General features: G+C 52.8%; 2 long non-coding RNA genes across 6 annotated transcripts; one reads left to right on the top strand and one right to left on the bottom strand.

Moving 5' to 3' along the window:
- Window positions 1-337: 337 nt before the first annotated feature.
- On the bottom strand, window positions 338-3,801 carry LOC111737883. 5 transcript variants are annotated; one of them, XR_002779603.1, is made up of 4 exons: window positions 3,459-3,625; window positions 3,268-3,317; window positions 3,024-3,136; window positions 338-2,789 (listed from the first exon to the last, which is right to left on the bottom strand). It is a non-coding gene; the product is annotated as an uncharacterized LOC111737883 (long non-coding RNA). The 5 variants fall into 5 exon arrangements; XR_002779599.1 differs by having other exon boundaries at window positions 338-3,133; window positions 3,459-3,801; XR_002779600.1 differs by having other exon boundaries at window positions 338-3,136.
- On the top strand, window positions 3,479-4,357 carry LOC111737885. The gene is made up of 2 exons (XR_002779605.1): window positions 3,479-3,569; window positions 4,257-4,357. It is a non-coding gene; the product is annotated as an uncharacterized LOC111737885 (long non-coding RNA).
- The last annotated feature ends 1,363 nt before the right edge of the window (window positions 4,358-5,720 follow it).

Genomic DNA, 5,720 nt, shown 5'->3' with positions numbered 1-5,720 from the left:
AGGTCAGGTGGTGTAGACGTTCAGGAATTACTGGACAGGAAGTTGGAATGCCCGGGTTCTCTCTGCCACCTGACACCCCGTGACCCTGGAACTTAACCTTCTGGAGCCTCGGTTTTCCCAGCTGCAAAATGGGAATGCTAAGAATATCTTTCACAGGGTTGTTAAGAAGATCTAGACAGGTAGATGTGAGTGATCTCCCAGGACAAATCATGAGGGCTGTTCCGGGGGTGGTGCGTGTGAGCAAGAGTTGTGTTGCTCCCCTGGGGCCCTCGCTGGAGCTGGGGGTGTCAGGAAGCACTTGGTCTGGGGAAGGGAAGGACATGGAGAGCAGCTCCAAACCCCTTGCCTGCAACTTCCTTCCTTGCTTCCTTGGCTGCTTAAGGCAGCACTAAATCAGGTCACCACTTGTCTTTACTTTGCAGTAGCTGTCATGCAAACAGCTTCTCTGCCCAGCTCCCAATCCAGGTCATCTCTCCCACACCCCTCCCTTCTCCAGCAGCCAAGGAGACTACAGCTCAGTGCTTTTGTTCTTGAGTGCTGTTCATTAGACCCTGGCTGTGTGCCTGACACTAGGCCTATTGCTTTAAGGAGAAATAACAGGCACCCTTTGCAATACACCAGGCTCCATCATGAGATTATCTTTATTAGGGAGATATGATCACTTCTGTTTTATAAATGAGGAAACTGAGGTTCAGAAAAGGTAAGTATCTCAATCAAGGTCACTCAGCTGGCAAGTGCAGAGCTAAGGCTGAAACCTAGATCTGCCTGATTGCAGAGCCTGTGCTTTTAATCCCTGAGGTCCTGTGTTTAGACTGGAGGCAGAAGGCGTGGGTGAGAGCTGAGAGACCGGGGAGAGAAGGTGAGAGTCGCTCTGGGAGTAAGGTAATGTCTGAGGGGAGAATGTAAGATGGAGGAAGAGAGGAGGGGACAGGCCTGCAATGTGATGGTGAAGAACACACTCACTTACCTAGATACGCACATGACACACACACACACGCACACGAATGTGCCATAGACAGACACATACAACTTATGCAGATATGCTACACACACACAGATAGACAGCACACAGATATACCACACATAAAGGTAGAGAAGCCAACACAGATACTGACTGACATATACAAAGACCCACAGGACAGGCACACACATAAACACACACATAAAAGACACACAGACCCAGAAATGCACACCATGTTGACACACATCAGAGGCACACACAGACCCAGTGACACTCAGACTCACATATGCATAGACACACTAACATGACAGCACCCACACACTGACACCCCCCACACACACATCCCGGAGGGAAGGGAAGGAAGAGCTAGGTCCTCCTCATTTCCCAGCCTCCCTCTCTAAGGCACAGGAAAAAGCCTTCTCCAGAAGTGCTGAGTCAGCAGCCGGTGACAAATGAGCCTCGGGGCGGGCACTTAGCATTCAGAGCGGAGCGTGTTTGTGGTCTGTTGTGCCAGCGCCAGCCCCAGGCCCATAAGATGGGGGCAGGGAGCAACGCCAGCTGCCTGCTCAGGGGGAGGCCCTAGGGAGGAAGTGACTCACTTTGACTTTGCAGCCCAAGGTCACGCAGCAGGCTTTGCCAGCCAGCCTTCTGCGGAGAGGCAGGGTGGGCTCTGGCTGGTGCTGGGCTAGCCAGCCTGGGAGGGGCTGGATACAGGTGGCCCTTCCTACTGACAAAAGAAATATGAGGAGAGGTCCCTTGGCTCTGAGAGTCCTCTCAGAAATGTCCAGGGCTGGCTCAGGGGCCTGAATCTGGGGGTGGAAAGGGGTGGTCCTTGGGGTCCTTCACAAACGCTCCTCTCCACTCCTTATCGCCATCGCTGGAATCCAGTGAAAGGGGACACCCCGGAATGCCTGGGTGGCTACAGTTGCCTGCCGGCCTGGCTCCTCCGCCCTCGTGCCCCCTTAATTTATTCTTTAGGAAACAGCCAGTGAGATCTTTTCAAGACATCAATCACATGATTTCTTCTAATGGCTTCCTGCCTCGGCGTCAGTAACATCTTCCAAACGGGCCACTCTTGACCGGGAAGGGAGGAACTATTGAAAATGACACCAGGACAACACGTGTGAATAGGGGCTGTCCCAGGGACTCAGCCCTGCGTTGGGCTTGTTTCCACTGCGGAGCCTTCGTGCCACCCCCATCTTTGCACTGCTGACTCTGATCACAGCTTAAATGTCACCTCCTCAGTGAGGCTGTCCTCCTGCCAGTCCTTCTCCACGTAGTAGTTCTGCTTTATGTCCTTCACAGCATTTACTGCTACCTGTGTTCATATATATATATTTTGTTGACTCTTTTTTGTCTGTCCACTCCCCTCCCTCCATAAAAGCTTCTTGACAGTGATGACTTGTTGTTTTGTATGATCCTGCTGTGTCCCCAGTACCTAGAATAAGGCCTAGGACATAGTGGCACTCGGTAGCATTTAATATGTGACTGCACAAAGGAGGGGCAGGACTGAAAGGGAACACGAGGCTTCAAAGGGCAGCCTTGGGGAGGCACAGCAAGGACAGACACGGGCCTGGGTAGAGTGTTTGTGTGCGAGTCCATGGACTTGCGATGGGGAAAGCCATGGCCCCAGTAACCAGCAGGAAGGCTTCGGAGTGATCCAGACCTGGCTGAGAATTCCTGCCCTGTCCACTACTAGCTCTGTGTCTTTAGGCCAGTTATTTATCGAGAAAAATGAGAAGAAACACCACCTCTCTCCCAGGACAGCTCTGAGTCTCCTCCCAGATGTTACTTCCTCTCCATGCCAGCTCCTCAGACACACTTGGCTCTGTGGGAGAAACCAGAAGTAGAGAGTTCTTTTCCTTAAGGGTGTCTCAGAGGTGCCAGCCATGTATCCACTCCAGGTCCTGCCAAGCCCCGTGACTGCTTCCTTCCTCCCAGGTGGACAGAGATTGAGCAGGGCTCCCCGACCCAAAGGTGGGCCTCTGGGAACAGTGGGGGAAATCTGGCAAAATGGAAACACTACAAAGTGTTTGAATCCTGGCTCCGTGGCTCCGGTCACCTCTGAGCTGGAGACGTTTGTGCTTTCATTTAACTCCTGTCTTCTCCATGCCCCCTGTCTTAGAGTGAGGTTCCAATAAAATAACCAGGATGGTGCTTCGGTCCTTAGCTCTACTGAGGAAATATAAAGGGCTGTCATTAGTTGAAGGGTGGAGGGGAGTGCAGAAAGCTGCTGAGGCCCTTTCTCCCCATGCCCAGAGGGCCCTCAAGGGCCAATCTTTCTGACACTGCCTCCCAACCCTCACCTTACTTCTGTGAGCTGATCCTGGAGCCCCTGGCCTGGCTGTTCCTGCTTCTGTGGAGGAAACAGAAAGTGAAAGTGGCCCTGTGGAGGAGGTGGCCCGGAAGTGTGCCTTCTGCAGAGGGACCCCAGCAAGATAGGGCAGCACTTAGGCCCCCAAGCCACCTGCCCTGAGTTGCCTGCATAGCCTCTGACCTTTGCTGGGACTCCTTCCTGCCTCAGCCCTGGGCAGAGCAGCCTGACTGGGCAGTGAGAGGGTGACCTGAGGCCACTGTTCCTGTGTTCTGTCCCGACTCGACCTCGTGGGTGAGAGGAGGGAAGGGATGGCCTGACAGCCAGGGATTGTCCCCACGGGATGGGTCAGAAGCTGGAGTGGCCGGCTCCCAGGTCAGGATGCTGCCTCAGCTGGGGCTTTCCTCTGTGGGCTCCCCACAGAGCTTCTCAAGGGCGTCCCTGGGAGGCCCAAGGTATGAGTGTGGGTGGAGGAAAGTGAAAGGAACAAGACAATAGCATCAGCCAACCTCAAGCGCTAACCGCGGGCCAGGCCTCATGCCAGGTGCTTTATCCACCTGGCAAAACACTGGGTGTCTCATAATCACACCCTGTGAAAACTGCCTGTGCCATTGGCCTGTCCCCATTCATCCATTTATTCAACAAATATTTTCTGAGCGCCCTCTGTGTGCCAGGCACTGTTTAGACACAAGGGACAGAGCCATGGGAACAGATTAAAAAACAAAAACAAAAACAAAAACAAAAACAAAAACGAAACCCTGGCCTTACATTCTAGAGGAGGGAAAATAGTCAACAACCAAAGGAAATTGGTGAACTGGTATATGAGATGGTGGTATGTGCTACGGAGGAAAAAATAAAGACGGGAAGGGGGTTGGGGGTACGAAGTGGGGATAGGTTTGTAATTTTAAGTAGAGAGGGTGGGTAAGGCCTTACTGAGAAGGTGGCACCGAATCGGATTCAGTAAGTCTCTTTAATTTGCAGAAAAGTCAAGGACATAGATATGATTATTATCATCCTGATGAAGGACAGGAAATCAAGCCCCAAGGATGAGTCCAAGGTCAAATGTCTGGGAAGTGGAAGAACTGAAATGTGAGCTCAGGCTCTGTCTGTGCCTGTAACCACCACATGATGTTGGGCAGAGAGAAGAGAAGACAGTACGGGAGGGAAAAGGGGAAATAAAAGGCTCATGGGGGCTTCGCAATGGTGGCCATTTGTTTTCCAAACTGAAAGTCAGGGTGAGATCTGAAAAAAATTTTCCTGTTGCTCGTGATGAGAGTGGCCTTCTGGGAGAGGCGGTTTGGATGTTGGCCCGAAGGGTGGGTTTTGGAGATATTCCAGTGGCTTGTGGGGCCTGCAAGGCAGTCCTGGGGTAGGGCATCGCCATGGCAACCCCAGCTTGGCCTCAGGGCCAAGAGCCTGGTGCAGGGCCACATGGCAGGGAAGCTATGCTGAGCAAGGACAGAGACTCTGTGGGCCAAGAGGCAGCCAAAGGACAGCCAGGGCCCAGGAAACTGCAGAAAGGGAAGAGGGGTATGGCCTGCAGCCCATGTTCTGGGCTAGTTGGGAGGGTGGGATGGCAGGAAGCCCCCTGGTAGGAGTCCGAGAGTCAGGTGGGGCAGGATCCCAGGCTTTTCTGTTAGATAAGTCTGGGTTTGAATCCTTTTGCTCTTCGACCCTGGGCAAGTCAAACAACTTTGATAAATTTGTTTCCCCATCTGTGAAATGGGGATAACAACTCACCTCACAGGATCTTTACAAAGATTATCATGTATTGAGATAAAGTATGAATTGTTCTCTGCTTACTGCAGACCCAGTACATGATTACCGCTGTTTGCCTCCACCCAGCAGGTCGCTGGGGCTTTGCCAAGATGGTGAGCTGGGTGGAATGGGAAGAACTGTGGGGCTTGGGAAACGAATGACCCAGTCAACCAGGCCAGTTGTAGATTTCTAGCCAAGCTCTGCACGTGGGCTGGGGCTTGGTCAGCAACAAAAGAACAATACCCTTCCCAAACAGCTAGGCCCACAGCGCAAGCCCTTCCCCCAGCTCCCAGCACTCTGCAGCCCCGGTCTACCCACACATCCCTGCTCTGGGGTCCTGGGGGCTCCAGGATCCACAGCACCTTCTGCTCGGGTGGGCAGCAAGGTACCCCCAAGTTGGAAAAGATGCACTCCCATTGTTCCTGCCAGATGACGCCTTCCTTTCTGCTGGCTGCCTAAGCCTTCAAGTAAACTCATTGCTGCCCCCACTGCTGCGTCTGGAAAATTGTCATTCAAGAAGGGAAAGAAGCAGAAGAAACTTCAAAGATTTTTGCATCCGCCCCCACCTCCAAGGGCCGAACTTCATCCCTCTGGTCACGGCCCCACTGCAGAGTCAAGGACAGCTGGAATCTACCCCTCTTTAACCAATAGTTTACCGTGTGACCTTGACCATCCTCTCTGGACCTC

Source organism: Pteropus vampyrus, unplaced genomic scaffold (genome assembly GCF_000151845.1).
Source record: "Pteropus vampyrus isolate Shadow unplaced genomic scaffold, Pvam_2.0 Scaffold32, whole genome shotgun sequence".
Classification (NCBI taxonomy): domain Eukaryota; kingdom Metazoa; phylum Chordata; class Mammalia; order Chiroptera; family Pteropodidae; genus Pteropus; species Pteropus vampyrus.
This window is presented reverse-complemented; position numbering and strand designations above follow the sequence as displayed.